Source organism: Oncorhynchus tshawytscha, linkage group LG03, assembly GCF_018296145.1.
Source record: "Oncorhynchus tshawytscha isolate Ot180627B linkage group LG03, Otsh_v2.0, whole genome shotgun sequence".
NCBI classification, from domain to species: domain Eukaryota; kingdom Metazoa; phylum Chordata; class Actinopteri; order Salmoniformes; family Salmonidae; genus Oncorhynchus; species Oncorhynchus tshawytscha.
This window is the reverse complement of record NC_056431.1, coordinates 36439081-36458363: the sequence shown is the minus strand read 5'-3', so window position 1 is coordinate 36458363 and position 19283 is coordinate 36439081. Positions and strand designations below refer to the sequence as shown.

At 40.3% G+C, this 19283-nt stretch overlaps 1 protein-coding gene across 1 annotated transcript in view; it reads right to left on the bottom strand.

Annotated features, from left to right (window-relative positions):
* Positions 1-19283, bottom strand: part of spegb (striated muscle enriched protein kinase b) — a 135048-nt gene that overhangs the window by 113789 nt on the left and 1976 nt on the right. The window lies entirely within an intron of this gene.

Below are 19283 nucleotides of genomic sequence, written 5' to 3'. Positions count from 1 at the left end.
TTATAATTTTGGCAATCTCCAAGTGGGCTGTCATGTGCCTTTTATTGAGGAGTGGCTTCCGTCTGGCCACCCTACCAGAAAGGCCTGATCGGTAGAGTGCTGCACAGATGGTTGTCCTTCTGGAAAGTTCTCCAATCTCCACAGAGGAACTCTGGAGCTCTGTCAAAGTGACCATCAGGTTCTTGGTCACCTCCCTGACAAAGGCACCTCCCCCAGATCTGTGCCTCGACACAATCCTGTCTCGGAGCTCTACGGACAATTCCTTTGATCTCATGGCTTGATTTTCGCTCTGACATGCACTGTCAACTGTGGGACTGATATGTGCCTTTTGTACATACCAGTTGTAGAAACATCTCAAGGAGGATCAATGGAAACAAGATGCACCCGAGCTCAATTTCGAGTCTCATACCAAAGGTTCTGAATACTTGTGTAAATAAGCTATTTCTGTTTTTTATTTGTAATACATTTGCTAGGAGGAATGGGAAAAAATGTCAGTCTCTCAATGTGCAAAACTGATAGAGACATACCCCAAGAACATTTTTTTTTAGCTTCGTTATTATTATATATATCATCCATTTTAGAAATAAGGCTGTAACATAACAAAATGTGGGAAAAGTCAACTGGTCTGAATACTTTTCGAAGGCATTGGTAAGGGTGTAATGCTCATCACTAACACATTTAGATAAATCATTGTAAATCATGCAATCAAATATAATCATGAATTAGTGTGTAGATCAAGTCCTACTCATCAATTAGCATGCTGCGATATGACATGAACCTACATGACAACATACAAATGCCATTTTTATTCGACTAAAAATGGTAATGCGTAGCGCGAAATCACTATGTCAGATTCTTTCAGAACAGTTTGAACTCACCTGGAGGAATTTCTTTGACCTGGTTTTCTTCATGCCTGCCTTGGGTCTTTGTTTGACAATTTTTTTCTGGTTGGGTCTGAGTATTATAATGTGTGCAGAAAAAGGAGATCCTCTTCACTAAGATACTGATTTTTTATCGTACTCCGACAATCAACTTGCAAGAACTGAGCTCCAAAAAATGGAATCTGTTATCCAACAATTGCATTTTCCAACGTGCTGTGCAGAGAAACATGGGCATCAAGGCACTAGGGTTTATTACATAATCATTACAACGTTTATCATTATCACTCCCTGATCCTCCTGAGAGTCAATGTGGATCAGTAAAGGAATGCCACTTCTGTAAAGCACAGATTGTTGTGTCGACAGGCAGAAGAGCATCAAATACTAGAATAATCTGCGTCTCCAACAGTAGCCAGAGACAGCGGGCGCATTCCCCCCATGCGTGTCTCTCACTGCAGGGAGAACGAGAAAGGAGAGGCAGAGAGGCAGCAGTGGGTGTGAATCAGCGTCCCCTGAAAATAGTGCCGTGAAGAAGCGTAGGTCGACTTTTCTTTCCCTGTGTTTTCTTTTTTTCTTCCCCAAGTCTCTGTCTAGATAACAGTCCTGGGTTGGCTTAATAAGGCAATGTTGTGTGCAAGTAGAGAAAAGATAAGCATTGAAGAAAGGATTCTAGTCAGGACCCTCCTCACTACTCTGCATCCCTGATGAACAACTGAATGTATCATCAAACAAGCTGAGGGCTATATTTTCCCTTACAAAGAAAACACGTCAAATTTGCAGATTCACATGTGAAATTGCTGTTTTCAATAAATGTTGAGCTTAAATTTCATCTGCGAAAACATATTTCCACAAGTATTACATTTAGAGTTTACATGTTCAAAGAGTTCACCTTTTCACGTGATGAGAATAATATATTTTTGCTGTTTCACATATTAAAATCGGATATGCAGTTTCACATGTAAGAAAACTCCACACGTGTGATTGTTTTTCACATGTGAACTTGCAATTACAACCGTGATTTTGTTTTGGGGGGGTGCAGGTTAATGAATCACGTTCAAATGGCGACTTACTCCAGTTCTGCAGTATAGTCACTGCCTGTTAATTAAAAGGGCAAGCCTTAGTTGCTACATCAATTTTTTTGACTTGTAAATTAATGTTACGTACTTATTGATTCTTGAAGAATATAAAGTATAAATACACCATGAGCTTAGTTCAACTGTTGTACCCCATCAGAACCCAAAAATTCTATCTCAAGGCCATCAGACTGTTAAACAGCCACCACTAACATTGAGTGGCTACTGCCAACACACTGTCAATGACACTGACTCTACTCCAGCCACTTTAATAATGGGAATTGATGGGAAATTATGTAAATATATCACTAGCCACTTTAAACAATGCTACCTTATATAATGTTACTTACCCTACATTATTCATCTCATATGCATACGTACATACTGTACTCTATATCATCGACTGCATCCTTATGTAATACATGTATCACTAGCCACTTTAACTATGCCACTTGGTTTACATACTCATCTCATATGTATATACTGTACTCGATATCATCTACTGTATCTTGCCTATGCTGCTCTGTACCATCACTCATTCATATATCCTTATGTACATATTCTTTATCCCCTTACACTGTGTATAAGACAGTAGTTTTTTTGGAATTGTTAGTTAGATTACTTGTTCGTTATTACTGCATTGTCGGAACTAGAAGCACAAGCATTTCGCTACACTCGCATTAACATCTGCTAACCATGTGTATGTGACAAATAAAATTTGATTTGATGTGATTTGATATAAACAAACTCAATGTAAACAACCACTAAAAACATGGTTAAAACTATAATTTTGATATTATGGATGGTCAGTCCTTGCATCCATAGCGTAATCTATGGATTTGAGAATGGCTGCATTTCTCCAGCCCAATCCTTCTGCTTTTTACTGAAACTGTGGAGGAGAGAACACTTTGTTCATGTTTCAATTAAGGATTGCAGCTTTAAATACCTTTAATAGAGGAATAGTGCTATTATATGGTGCAATACTCTAGTGAGTGAGTTACTTTTGTGCCATTAATATCAAGCAAAACCTCTGAAGTTGAGAACCAGATTCTTAGTATTGCAAACAAAAATAATGATAATGACAGCAAACATAAACCCAGAAGTATTGATAACAAAACATTGCAAGGAAATAGTTTTTAAATGGGAGAACAAATGAATTGTAAATGGTTGCAAAAATATAGTTCAGTGATTTAAAAACAATTACCATGCGATTCAATAAAACGCCTCCCTCTTTCCTGCAATTTTCTTTGGTTGTTGTTACGCTGGCCTTTGCTTTCACTGCCTTATTTTTTCCTTTTTTTCCAGCTGCAAGTTTCATTCCAGAAACATAGCACCCTGCTAGTTAGTCTCTGAAGCTAAGCAGGTTCGAACATGGTTGGTCCCCAGACGTAGCTGGAAGTGGTGAAATAAATGTGAAAATTGGGAGAAAAAAAATTCACATGTGAAAAACGTACATGTGAAATATCACAGGCGGGAAAATTTCAACACATTGTTTTTACATGTGACATTTTTCACGTGATTTGTTTGTATGTTTTTTTTTGGAAGGGTTAGATATGTAGGCTACAGTGACTCTCCATTCTGGTTTGCAAACAATTCATCCACAATTTGAGCAGATAAAACTATATCAAACGTCAAACACCCTTATAAAAATGTTTGTCAGGCATGGATATTTGAAGTGACAATAACATACTAGGCCAGCGCTGCATGACTGCAAACATGGCTCACCCCATGTCCTTGCTTAAGATCCCAATTTCTCTCCTATACTCTGTGAATCAATATATTGAGCTGGCTAAGCTCACTGAGAACAGTGCCATGCTACAGCACACAAATATGCCCAAAAGACATTGAGTGTGTTCCTACTAAGGAGAGGAAACTCTCAAGGAAGAGGCAAGCTCAAACAAGTGTCCAGGTGAACAAACATGTAACAACAATGGAAAATGTGTTATTTGCAAACTGACAATAAGTGGAAAAAGAGTCAACATTTAGTTTGGATAGTCCATCTGTAGCTCAACAGCAAACGATAATATGCAATTTAGCAGACACTTTTATCCAAGTCATGCGTACATAGATTTTTCACATGGGTGGTCCCTGCTGGAATCATGATTCTGATGTTTCAAGCGCTAAGGTTCACCAACTGAGCCACAGAGGACCATCAACAGACTATCAGTGACATGATGCAAGTCAACAGATATGCTGTTGACGTGTTACTGATAGTCTGTTTGATGACCATGGACTATTCCAGATGGACTATTCAAGTAAAGTGTACTGTACAAAACATGTATTACTTTAAGTTTCAAATCACAGTTTTTCTTAATTGCTTCAAATACTTTTTTGGAATGGTGAATAAACATGCCTAAATCAGAACAACAATGATCAAATGTTTAAATACATTTCCAAAATGTTGGATCATATTCTTGCCTTTATACCTGGATTGCATATTTTAGAACCACTTTTGCAAAACTTTCAATACAATTGTCATCAATGAATACAACATTTACTGTAAAGTGTATGTGCACCAAATATTAACACGTTGTTTTGATCAGAAGAGAAAAGGTTGCAAATGTGTTCACAGTTTTCAGAAATCAGTAAGTTCTACTGTACAAAATTGTAAATGTGTTTATCAGTAGTAAATCAGGTAAAATATAGGGAAAGATCTAGGCAAATGTCTATTTTTATGATATCTTTACAACATTATGGACATGCAGAGATGCATGGAATGAAGTTGAGTTACTTCTAAGAAACTTTGGGTCACTCATCATTTCTAACATTGTGGTCTATACATTCATGTAAATTGTGTTCATCCACTGTATTCACCTTTCCTAATTTCTATTGGGGATTATGTTTCTCCTTGCACATGGAAAGTCTGCTAATATGAGCAGACCAGCCTATATATTGAATACATGGAATTGGATTGTGAAGGTACAAATGAATGAATCCTGCACAAGATGTGCTTATTTACCATTTTCTTTTTGATCAGGAATAATATTTGATTTGATGTGTATGAAATTGTTTGGTGAAATAAGCAGAAAAGCATGATTTAGTGACCGCAAAGAAATTCTACTGATTTTTAAACTTTCTGTTTTGCCAGACTAGACAGAAGATGAATGTATGTATGTGTTAATCTTTTTGCAGATAGTCGGGTTCTTGCACAAATGTATTTGCAATTTTGACAGTGTATAATATAGTTTTGATTAATGCATTCATGTTTTGACAAGGCAAATACATTTTGAAATTGCATATTCTGTTTTGCAAAGTTCTATGTCTTTAGTACACTGTATTGAAAATCAACAACTGTTCCAAAAAATGCTTGTACGTGATTGAGAAAAACTGTATTTTATTAAACTATTTTTCTCTAGCTATTCTGGTCCAAATGAGATTGGATTGTTCTGTATTTCAACAAATATGTAACAATGTAAACATGTACGCCTATTATAATGTTTCAGAAAGATATTTCATTGTAAACCAAAATCAGAGTGAAAAGTGCAAAACACCAGTCTCAACGTCAACAGTGGAGAGGCGACTCCGGGATGCTGTCCTCCTAGGCAGAGTACCTCTGTCTAGTGTCTGTGTTATTTTGCCCATGTTAATCTTTTATTGGACAGTCTGAGATTTGGCTTTTTCTTTGCAACTCTTGCCTAGAAGGCCAGCATCCCGGAGTTGTCTCTACAATGTTGATGTTGAGACTGTTTTTTTGCCGGTACTATTTAATGAGGACCAGTTGAGGACTTGTGAGGTGTCTGTTTCTCAAACTAGACACTGTAATGTACTTGTCCTCTTGCTCAGTTGTGCACCGGGGCCTCCCACTCCTCTTTCTTATCTGGTTAGAGCAAGTTTGCGCTGTTCTGTGAAGGGAGTAGTACACAGCGTTGTATGAGATCTTCTATATCATTGAGTTAATAAATCCGCAAACAAACATGGTTTAGCAGCTCAAAAATGCAGGTGTTTCAGACTAGCTCAAGCCAGCAGAAAATACAGAGTGTTGTGCCGTGATTGGCTCAGTGTTCTGTCACTCATGGGGACACTATTTCACCGCCAAGTCTAAAGGTAGAGCTTGAAAATTCATGCCCCTTAGGTGCTACCATAGTTACATTAGAAGTGCCCATCCCAGAAGGCTCAAGGTCATTGGCCACAGATAAAATTGTCAAATCACATCTACAGTAGCTTTGATTGGACTGTCACACTTTCAAAATCTTAGCTAGCAGTCATCATAATGAATCAATTCAACAATCTACTGGCAAATCCATTTCATTTGAAGATGAATAATGAAGAGAAATTATAGATAAAACGTATCGGTGCTCATTGACCATTGGACATAAACATTACACAACAAGTTGGAAATCCAAATTCAACAATGAGTGATTTGGAAGGAATCAGTGTGGCTAACTGCAAACATTGCAAAGCAATCGCTGCCTGCTTTTCAGTGGAGTGGCTGTGTCTAAGATTAAAGGGCATCTTTTCCTAGTTTAAAATTATAAACTTTCAACATTGGCCATGCTGTCAATGAAGCATGATTTGTGCTGCGCTCAAAACAACTATTAACTCGGAACTGAAAAATCTGATTTTAGTGAGTTCAATACAACTGGGAACTGGGGAAAAATGAGCTACGATTGGGAAATAAATTTGGAATTGTAAATTCAGATCTCATGGCATTTTTCTAGAGCTACGACCTGAAGATCACTGACGTCATCATGACTCAACTTTCCTCCCCTGAGATGTCTTGAAAGCAACATAAATCCAGAGATGGCTCGACTTTGATGACAAAGTTTGATGACAAGATTTGCCCACGAAGGACCATCACGTCACCTTCCTGTTCAAGTGATCACAGCACAACAAGGTGAGTCCAAAAATGTCTTGTATGCTGCTGCATAAATTATGTAATATGCAAGGGAGATACTGTATGTATAAGGGAAAGGGGTATACCTTACTGTAGCTAAGAAAGTAATACTACGTTTATTTTGCGTAGTAAGCTGTTTGTAGCCCATGTGCCTCACCCTAATAATTATATTTTCACCTTAATTTCACCTACTGTTCTGACTTGGTGGTGCACATGTAGCCTATAATCAGTTTTTGAGAAATGTAATCATCAAAAGTTGTAAAAGCTTTCATTGTCTGCTTTATCATGCCCCCTTTATTTATCTGACGGTTCTGACTTGGTGTACAGGGAGAACACTGAAAGCACGGCCCATGTTCTGAATTCTGTCACTGTACATTTCAAAAGTGCTGAACAAATAGCTATATTGAAGATGTATTTTCTAGCTCACTCATTGTCTTTATCGTCCTCTTATGCCGTAGTTTGTACATCTCAATTGTCGGTAGAAACCACATTTGTTTAGGCAAGTCAGTCATATCAGCTATATTTTTTTAAAGGCAGTAAATGAGGATGAATGAACTATTTCGCTACCAGACAAGGCTCCGCCAGTAGCCAGGTGTAGCAGTGGTAAGGTGTTGGGACTACTGTTGGGACTGCTGTTGGGACAGTTTTATGTACTGTACGCCCTAACAGTTTGTGGGCACCATTTGTCACCGTTATAGTGCAATTAATGTATTGTTTAGTGTTTTGTTCTGCTGTGTAGTGGCTTTGCTGGCATACATCCCACAAAATTAATGTGGGGCAACCAAGATTTACATGCTAAAAATCACCACTGAGTAGAGGTGTAAAATGTACTGTGGCAGACCAGGGGGTTTGGTCAAGACGTTTACCCATATCAGACTGGACAGAGAAGGATTAGCTCAGTTTCATGGGTGTTTATTTAAATAATAGATCAAAAAGAAAAGGATAGGTCTCCCCTATGATACCCTGTCAGGGATGCCGTCTGCTGGTATTCCGGGTCTGGCTGTATCCTGTCGGGCACAAAACCGAACTCCCTCTTCTTATCTCTACAACCGTCAACAATACAATGGGAGTCCTTCCTTCCCCCATTCCTTCTGTGTGCTGCCCTTCTGGCAGCTTTATGGGCCTTGCACAGCTGTTGAGCAATCCGCCCTTGATTACTCACCAGCTCCCAATCAGCCCCAATTAGTTCTGGCTGGAGAGCCCGTCGATACCTGGCACGTCCAGCAGATGGAGCCATCGCCCCGTGATGTATACCCCATCTGTTACCAGGCCTCGACGAGTCTCCCCCTGGTGGCTGACCTGCTGTACGCCACAGTACAAAGTAATTAACTTGTACGTTTCTCCAGTCCATCCATAGAATTTGCCCCAGATTAGTTAGATCTGATACATAACCTAGAGCAGTGTTACTCACAATTTTTTTGTAAGGGGGCCACTTTGGGTTGAGACAGAGGGCCGCACAGATCTATAATTTGTTTACTTTTCCCCCCAATATTATCAATTATCAATTGAGAGCAAATTCAGAGCGATACAGCACATGCAATTGACTTGACGTACTGCACATCGCAAATATATACATACACACATCAAATATGCTACATCACGTGTAAGACCCATGTTAACGGTTACCTCAGGAGCAGGATGAGCGAAAATGTCCCTTCTGCTCCTTGACTGAATTCATTCTAAATGTATAGTCTGTTGTTGCTACTTGTGAGGAGAGCCAGGTGTGCATTGTTCAGTCTGTTTCTCTGTTTTTTTCTCTCACAATGTTCATTGTTAAAAATGTTGCTTCACATGAATAAGTGCTGACAAAGAATTATATCACCTTTTGCACACATTGTTTCAGAAGTGGATACTCTGTCTGACACAAGGCTCCAGAAATAGGTAAAACCTTAGCTCACCCTGCAATGTGTCATTTGCCTGCAGCCCCATTATCTCACTTGATTCCAGCATGGTCAGGACAGAGGGCTGTGATGACTGGGGTCAGAGATGACACTGGCACATGAAAGGGGTTCTCAATGAAGTTGAAAAACTCCTTGTACTCCATGATATCCTTGAATCTTGACTCAAACTTCAACTTCAACTCTTCCAACACACGTACAAATGCATCATAGCTAAAATGTTGCAGTATGTCTGGGTTGTATGTGGTGACTGCTCTGAGTTTTGGGAAATTAACAAACTGTCTGCCAGGTATGAGCAGTGTGGTGATTTTATTTTGAAATGCTGTGACCACACGCAGCATTTTGCCCAGAGTTTTAGCTTTCCTTTGGAGCTGGAGATTCACTGTGTTCAGGTGGCAGGTGATGTCAGTTAAAAAAAAAACAGCTTTAATATCCACTGTGGATCATCCAGCTCTGGCTCCTCTCTCCTCTTGCAACAAATTCACGGCCATCGCACCTCATTGTGAAATAGTCGCCCGTATTCTGTCTGGTATTCCTCCAGCACCTTGCGGCATTGCCGGTGATTCAGTTTAGCCACAAGTGCTTTCTGAGGAATGATACAATGGAACATAACAAATTCGGGAATATACTCTCTTTCTCATCAGGTCTATGAGTACATTCTCCGTCCCACACATGTTCAGTGCACACAGATGCAAAATTTGACCAGTCAATATTATTATCATCAAAAATGTAACAAGGGCTTTCAGATTAACCTCTCCTCGTGTTTGTCCCTGAAGGGGCAGGAAACATAAAGGTTCCTCTCTGAACCACTCGTTTTGAGGGAAACGGACCCAAACACATAATGTGGCAATATCACTTACATCAGTGTTTTCGTCAAGCGCAATACTAAAACACAGCGCCATGGATGTGTCAGTAATCAGTTGCCTACCGATGTCCTTGCCAATGTCTTCTATGCGTCTTGTTATGGTCGAGTCTGGGAGTGGCAGTCCCTAATTAGCTTACAATAGCTTCCTTGTTTGTGAAATCAGCATACAATATTTTGGCTGAGGCCAAAAAACATTCTTTGACAATCTCCACGTCTGTGAAGGCCTTCTTGTTTCTCTCGAGAATCTAAGCAATTTCATATGTTGCCTCTGTTGTTTTCTCTGCAACTGTCCATAATTTGTTGTTGTTGTAAGAACAGACGCTGGGAGACGAGAAGCAAGTACAGGGAGTGAACATTCAATAAATAACGGACATGAAACAAAACACAGACAGCGTCTGGACAGGGGAAACAAAATTACATTAATGCTGTCACAGGGATCAAGCTGAGGAACAGACAGATATAGAGGGGCAATCAACAAAGTGAATGAGTGTAGGTGAGTCCAATGAAGCGCTGATGCGTGTAACGCGTGTTTGTTCATAGCTGTCACGTTGTTCTCCAGCTTGCCCCCCCTCATTTTCATTGTCAATAGATTTACGTTTAATTTTTCAATAAATCGATCCATGTCGATCAGACTGCAAACATTAGTTAGTAGCAAACTGATATGTGTCGGTTGCTGTAGCTGAGCAGTTGCGTTCTATTTCGGCAAACGTTCCAGTATGACCTTCCTGTTCAACAGCTGCACTATACTGCCATCTGTCTGCCATCCAGGGAACAATAGATATATTCAATGAAAGGTCTGCATTAAACACATTGAATTGAAATTGTATCGTTGTTATGTATTATGAATGGAAAATAGGAAAATCACTGCGAGCCACAAATGAAGGGCTCGCGGGCCGCTTGTGGCCTGGGGGCAGCACAACGAGTACCACTGACCTAGAGCAAGGGTGTCCAATGCAATTGCTTCCTGATGACTTGTGTAGAACACATATCTGAAATCCTGACCATTCTTTGTGAGGAAGAACCATATTGAGCTGCTGAATATGGGAGAATTGGTTAGATGACAAAATGTTTATTATAATGTCCATTACCCTACTCTCCCTTTCTCTCCAACCATTGCTTACACTTTGCAATTCACAATGCTGTCTGTGAACCTCTTTTCTAAGACCGATCTTGTTGTCACCCATCTTTCCCTCTCCTGCTCCTCTCACTGTCCCCTGTTCATATGTTCAGTGGAATCCGAGCAATGGGTTGGAAATCCCCCACGCTCACCCCTTGCACTGTCGGGTTTCTGATGCCACTGCCATTCTGCCTCATGTCATGTCCTCTGGTCTAAAAAAACCATGACACTTCCAAAAAAACTCAACCAGTGTCTCTGACCAACTCTACTCCAAAGAACAAATAATAAAGAACAATAAATAACAAACAATGATACAACCATATGAATTAAGCCGCTGGATCAGATTTACTAAGCATTTGCACTGGTGCTAAATGTGCATTTGCTTTTTCCATGAAACATAAACGATGGAATGAAAAGGTCAAATGAGGGTAAAGAGAAGGAATACGGCTTTCAAGTAAAGTCAAGTTTAAATGGTTTAGCTTTGTTTCTTTTACTTGTAACTAACAGGTGCAAATGCTTGGTAAATCTGTCTCACTGTCTGTTTTTTTGTTTTTTTGTTCATTCCTGGCTTTACTCACCGAATTTGACTATCTGCATGATGTGGACTATTTTCAACTTGTTTTTTGAAGCATGAGCACCTTTTTATTCAGTAGTAACAGGAGCACTGTTGTTAGATTTAACACCATTCAAAATGGAATTACACACAGAATTTAAAATGCTGAAGTGATCTTTTGATTTTGGCCTTCAAAGCATCAGCTTTTTCAAACATTGTGAAACAACATGTTTGCGATTTGAACTATCTTTATGGTATCTTTATCTTTATACTTTCCAGGTATTTTGATTTGATTCAACTTATAATTTTGTGAACATTTTTGTTCAGTGGATAACTTACTTCCAATATGGTCCTTGATGCAATTTCCAATGTGGTACTTATTTAAAGAGACTGATAGAAGGCATGTAAAGTAGGCATATATGTGACGAAAGAGATACATTTATACATTTAAAAACAAAATTAATTAGAATCGCAAAGTAGCACTTGCTGTACTGATGCAAAAATCTTTGTCACACTTTTGGCAAGTTGAGATACACTGTAGGAGAGAGAATCGTCTCTGTGAATTGTGTGAGGAGATCCCTGGCAATTGCAGTAGTCCTGAAATGGATGGGATCAAGAGTTGTCCAATGTGCACAAGTGTTGCCCTGACGTGGAGGCTTTATTTAACCCGCGATGCAATTTGTGGTCAGCTCAGACAGACAGACTGCCATGCCATGCCATGCCATGGTCACCCTGTGTAGTCAGGAGCTATCTCAATAGGAACATGGGAATTGCAGTTCAGCTACAGATGCAGGTTTGTTATTCAACACTTCAGTCCTCGTTGTTGTGTTTGTAATACAAAACATGTATCTACTACTAACAGTCAACTGAACTCTTGCTGCACACTGAAAAACAAACAGGCAGTGTGAGTCAATCACTTTGATACATTACAGAGGCATAAGGGTTTTAGAAAACGAGAATCAAGAGCCAAGATAAAAAAGGTGAACAGAAAAGGCTGTTGTGCTTTTTCACAGCAGAAATAATACGGATGATCTGGGATATCATATGAGGCACATGCCTCAGCAGACTTACACACACAGAGTGATCCTTTGAGTGACTCTGTCCAAATAGTCTAAGATGGCTTCCTTCCATTCCTTATCACTTTAACGTCCAATGATCTAAATTAGTGAATGGTGCACTCACTACAATTTCCAAAATGCATATTGCCCAGAGCGTATTTCTTTTTTTGTTGTTGTTGAGAGAGAGAGACAATTTATCCACTTCTTCAAATGTTTAATTATACAAAGAGCGATAAGGCCAGTTCAAAAAAAAGTGATTAGAGCACCTAGTCATGGGTTTCACAGCTTTACTGTGATTGAACCATGATTGTGTAAGTGCACTATAGTGGCTGGACATTTCAAAAGAAGAAGAAGGCAAGGATACCCTGTATCATTATGGTGCTGTCAGATTTAGTTTAGATATAGTATAATGTTACAGGAGCTAGGTAGCTAGGATTTAATGAAGGGCACCAGATTAGCTATAATAGCTAGCTAGAAATTAACGTAGTAGCACACGATTCAGCTCACTAGCTGGCTTTCCACTACAGCCACACAGTTTAAAAGTGGGTATGTGTCGTGTCTACTGCTCCTCTCACTGCTTGGATATCCATGAATGTGAAGAGATAGCTAGCCTATTATCTGAGTCCGTGTAGAGCTAGACTATATCCAAGACCGTGTAGCGCTATCATAGCTAAAAGCCAACCTCTGCCTCACAAAGCCACATCATTGTCATATCTAAAGTCGATCTGACAACATCATAACGAAGGTGAAGAGTTTTCCTACTAATTATTTAGACTAAATTGTCATTGCCACCCATTCAGAATGCCTGCGATCACTACCCAGCTAGCACAGTGGATCTGGGCCTATTCCGGGCTGAGAGTCGGGGCACTCAGCTGAGAGTCAGACTCGCAGACGTCATGTGGCCCGAGTCTGGGCCACCTTCGGCAGTATTACTTATGGCTAGGATGCAGGAATTGAGCTCGGGCCGATTCCGGTGTGAGTTATTTGGCCCAAACATATTAGTTGCGGCTCGGGCCGATTCCGGTGAGGGTTATCTGGCCCAAATGTATTACTTGGGGCTCAGGCCAATTGGGGCTACACTCTGGCAGATGATTACACGGGCTGCTTTATATAATTAGCATTTAATTATTTGTTTATTTTTCAATATTTTCCTCATTGTTTCTGTGATCAAGAAATATTTTTTTGTGGATGGGTTTAATTTGTATGTACAGTATAATAGTAATATTTCAAAATCATGTAATTTTGTATACATTTATTTCAATTTAAATCTGGCCGCTTCTGGGGGGGATTCTGGTAAGATGCCGGCAAAGTAGGCTGAAAAACAAAAATGAAAAAAAATATATATATATATTTGCCATTTATTTAACCAGGTAGGCCAGTTGAGAACAAGTTCTTATTTACAACTGTGACCTGGCCAAGCTAAAGCAAAGCAGTGTGACACAAACAACACAGAGTTACACATGGGATAAACAAACATACAGTCAATAACACAATAGAAAAGTCTATATACAGTGTGTGCAAATGTAGTAAGATTAGGGAGGTAAGGCAATAAATAGGCCATAGTGGCAAAATAATTACAATTTAGCAATTAAACACTGGAGTGATAGAAGTGCAGAAGATGAATGTGCAAGTAGAGATAATGGGGTGCAAAGGAGCAAAAAATAAATTACAATATGGGAATGAGGTAGTTGGGTGGGCTAATTACAGATGGCCTATGTACAGGTGCAATGATCAGTAAGCTGCTCTTACAGCTGATGCTTACAGTTAGTGAGGGAGATATAAGACTCCAGCTTCAGTGATTTTTGCAATTCGTTCCAGTCATTGGCAGCAGAGAACAGGAAGGAGGCGGCCAAAGAAGGCGTTATTATACGTGCTGGAGCACGTGCTATGGGTGGGTGCTGCTATGGTGACCAGTGAGCTGAGATAAAGCGGGGCTTTACCTAGCAAAGACTTATAGATGACCTGGAGCCAGTGGGTTTGGCGACGAATATGATGCGAGGGCCAGCCAACGAGAGCATACAGGTCATAGTGGTGGGTAGTATATGGGGCTTTGGACAAAATGGATGGCACTGTGATAGACTGCATCCAATTTGCTGAGTAGAGTGTTGGAGGCTATTTTGTAAATGACATCGCCGAAGTCAAGGATCGGCAGGATAGTAGGTTTTACGAGGGTATGTTTGGCGGCATGAGTGAAGGATGCTTTGTTGCGAAATAGTAAGCCGATTCTAGATTTAGTTTTGGATTGGAGATGCCTGCTGGTGCTAGGGGGCAGTATTTTCATTTTTGGAAAAAAAATGTTCCCGTTTTAAACGGGATATTTTTTCAGGAAAAGATGCTAGAATATGCATATAATTGACAGCTTTCGATGGAAAACACTAACGTTTCCAAAACTGTAAAGATATTGTCTGTGAGTATAACAGAACTGATGTTGCATGCGAAAGCCTGAGAAAAATCCAATCCGGAGGTGCCCCAGGTTTTGAAAGCGCTGCATTCCAATGACTCCCTATTTGGCTGTGAATGTACCATCAACGAGCTTACACTTTCTACGTATTCCCCAAGGTGTCTACAGTATTGTGACGTAGTTTTACGCATTTCTGTTGAAGAATAGCCGTATGCGGCCACATTGAGTAAGTGGTCACATGGTGGCTCCGAGAGAGATTCTCGCGTAAAATACAGCCATTACTCCAATCGGTCCTACCGAAAAACTAATTGTCCCGACGGATATATTATCGAATAGATATTAGAAAACCACCTTGAGGATGGATTCTCTGTCGATATTATGGAGCTAATTTGGAATATTTTTCGGTATTGTGGTGACCGCAATTTCCGGGCGATTTCTTAGCCAAACGTGAAGAACAAACGGAGCTGTTTCGCCTACAAAAATAATATTTTGGGAAAAAACAAACTTTGGCTATCTACCTGGGAGTCTCTTGAGTGAAAACATCCGAAGTTCATCAAATGTAAACGATTTAATTTGATTGCTTTTCTGATTTCCGTGACAAGGTTGCCTGCTGCTAGCAAGGTATAATGCTATGCTAGGCTATGATAAACTTACACAAATGCTTGTCTAGCGTTGGCTGTAAAGCATATTTTGAAAATCTGAGACGACAGGGTGATTAACAAAAGGCTAAGCTATGTCTCAATATATTTCATTTGTGATTTTCATGAATAGGAATATTTTCTACGGATATTTATGTCCGTTGTGTTATGCTAATTATTGTCAGGCGATGATTACACTACCGCATGCGGGTTTGGGAATATCAAGAGGTTAATGTGAGTCTGGAAGGAGAGTTTACAGTCTTACCAGACACTTATGTATTTGTAGTTGTCCACATATTATAAGTCAGAACCATCCAGAGTAGTGATGCTAATCGGGTGGGCGGGTGCGGGCAGCGATCGGTTGAAGAGCATGCATTTAGCTTTACTTGTATTTAAGAGCAATTGGAGGCCACGGAAGGAGAGTTGTATGGCATTGAAGCTCGTCTGCAGGTTTGTTAACACAGTGTCCAAAGAAGGGCCCAAAGCATACAGAATGGTGTCGTCGGCGTAGAGGTGGATCAGAGAATCACCAGCAGCAAGAGCGACATCATTGATGTATACAGAGAAAAGAGTTGGCCCGAGAATTGAACCCTGTGGCACCCCCATAGAGACTGCCAGAGGTCCGGACAACAGGCCCTCCGATTTGACACACTGAACTCTATCTGAGAAGTAGATGGTGAACCAAGCGAGGCAGTTATTTGAGAAACAAGGCTGTTGAGTCTGCAAAGAAGAATGTGGTGATTGACAGAGTTGAAAGCCTTGGCCAGGTCGATGAAGACTGCTGCACAGTATTGTCTTGTATCGATGGCGGTTATGATATCGTTTAGGACCTTGAGCGTGGCTGAGGTGCACCCATGACGAGCTCGGAAACCAGATTGCATAGCGGAGAAGGTACGATGGGAAAGGCAGGGTAGGATAGATATAGGTCTGTAGACAGTTTGGGTCTAGAGTGTCTCCCCCTATGAAGAGGGGGATGACCGCGGCAGCTTTCCAATCTTTAGGGATCTCAGACGATACGGAAGAGAGGTTGAACAGGGCTTAGGATGGGCCGATTCCTCATTGCTAGCTGGGTAGGCACAAGGCGAAGCCGACCTCTGTCTGAGCCAAGTGTTAAAAGGCCTTGTATTTGTGTGGTACTGGCCAGGTAACCGTCCTAACCCCCACCAATAAGCCAGTTTAGCTAAAATCATACTCCTGGGGCCTATAGGCTGACCACGGATATCTACTGTGTGGGCATCTTCAGAATATAGTATCAACATGTTTTGAGAGGATGTGTGGGTTTGAAATAAAATGTGTCTCATTCCCTGGTCATTCAGATTTTAGTTTTGATAATAGAGACCTCTGAAAACCTCTTCCAGGGGGGTGGGTCTATTATTAGCTGTGATGTCTTCCTGTGTAATTGGAGACACTGTGGCCTATTAACATTACACAAATCTGAGGCCTGGCACATTCCATGGGTATAAATAACATGCGGTGCAGAGATGGTCATCTATGAGGGGGAAGGGGATAGTGAGAGAGAGGGGAGAGAGAGAGGCAGAGGGGTAAGGCACTACCAATGACTGATAGGACAGCTGTAGACTAGGCACAGTCAGGGCTGAGGACTGAAACACAGAGTTTCCAGTGAGGACAGTTCAAGAGTCAAAGAGCAAGAAATCATTTGTTTACACCCATTTGATTGAAAAGCACTTTGTAGCAGTAAAGACAGAGGAGGCTGTTGAAGCTGAGGGTGTCCTAAAAATGTATGCCATACAGGTGATATTTGAATCACATACTGTAATTTCTGTACGAAAACAAGAAACTCTCAAGTCCACACTGTTGCATAATAATCTCAAAAGAGTATAAGCTGCAGTATAATCCAATTTTATTGAATGCTTGTTCCACACAAACAACTTGTACTGTAAAAGTTACTGCCTTAAAAAATGTAACCCGACGTCGGCAATGAAAGAAGCTGCAGTGCGAACAGGAGATCTTAGGCATGTTTGAAACAGTAATTCCTCTGATTGGGAGCAGGCTTTAGCCAGGGTAAAAATGCTAGATCTGTATACCACTGAATACCTGGTATTACATCTGATGATCAAGACCAGTCAACCCATCCTACAAGACAAACATGGCCAAAAGACAAGCATATTTATGTATTTCCAAACAGCATTCATTACCCTTTTCATACTATCATCCAGACCTGAACAAAACTGTGTTTGCTCTGATATTTTCACACTTTGCTTTTCAACACGGTTCCAGCAACTATGGTGGATGCGTAACTAGGTCAGCCCAATACAGCTTGGTTTGGCTCAGCTCAGCTTGGCTCAGTAGTGTGATCATTGCGTGCTGAATCCTGGATGCATGAATCATTGGTCTATCAGTCATATAGCTGATTTTCATTCAACTAAAGGGTGTCACTGATTTAATAATGAGCACATACCCTACAAATTATTGTACACACATGCATATCCGTATGTAAGGCTCTATGTAAGACTGAGAGCTAGATTCAATCACACTGCCACTGTATGTTTTTAATATCATAGATTAAACATACATCCAGGTAGCCTGGAAATGTAAAATTAGACTGAAAGGCTAACATGATAAAGTTTATCCTGAAAATGTGGAAAGATATGCAGGAAATAAGCTCTCACAGTCTCACTACAGAATTGGACATTCCTCCATTTTCTTTTAATGTCAAATTTCGAACTTGCTCCAAACGTCAAACTCCAAAGGGTTTTTGTTGCTCCTGCTGCTCTGTTTTTTATTTATTATTTATTTCATTTCACCTTATTTAACCAGGTAAACTAGATGAGAACAAGCTCTCATTTACAACTGCGACCTGGCCAAGATAAGGCAAAACAGTGCGACAAAAACAACAACACAGAGTTACACATGGAATAAACGAGCGTAGTCAATAACAAAATAGAAAAAAAAGAAAGTCTATATACAGTGTGTGCAAATGGCGTAAGGAGGTAAGGCAATAAATAGGCCATTAGTAGCCAAGTAATTACAATTTAGAAAAATTATACTGGAGTGATAGATGAGCAGATGGTGATGTGCAAGTAGAAATGCTGGTGTGCAAAAGAGCAGAAAAGTCAATAAAAACAGTATGGGGATGAGGTAGGTAGATTGTGTCCAAAGAAGGGCCAGAAGTATATAGAATGCTGTTGTCTGCGTAGAGGTGGATCAGAGAATCGCCAGCAGCAAGAGCGACATCATTGATGTATACAGAGAAAAGAGTCGGCCCGAGAATTGAATCCTGTGGTACCCTCATAGAGACTGCCAGAGGTCCGGACAACAGGCCCTCCGATTTGACACACTGAACTCTGTCTGATATGTAGTTGCATCGTTCCATATCTCCAAACGTCAAATTTCGAAGTTGAGGGTTAAATTTAGGAACTCATTCAAAATGGTTAAGGTAAGTGTGAAGGTTTGGGATAGGGTTCAATTTGTTTTTAAACTGTCCGCAAATGGGGTTGAATACACAACCTTCTAATCCAGAGTCACACATCTACCACCCTAGTCCACAACACCCTAGCAAAACGCAAGCCTACTTGCCCCTAGTGGACAGTTTTGAAGGCTTTTCCCGACTTCCTCAGGACATCCAATTTGGTCAATCTCGAACGACCTGCTGATCCAGGACCCAAGAACTCCAAACAAGACAGAGCCATGCTATAATACATTATATTACATAATTCTATTTGAGATTTGAGATGTGTATGTGACAAATAAAATTTGATTTGATTTGATTTTGGAAATTCAAGACTTATTAGACTATTACTTTATTGACCTGATACAGTTTACAAACACAACCCTAAAGCAACATGTCATATATATAGGCTGCCATACTTCTATGCAGTGATTTTGGATATCCTATCACTCCTGCAGCCACAAAACAGGCCTCAGGATTCAGTCATCAGGACAAAACAAGGTAACCCAGGAGGATAAAGCACTCTAACCTCTATAAAACTGTTGGTAACACTTAACTT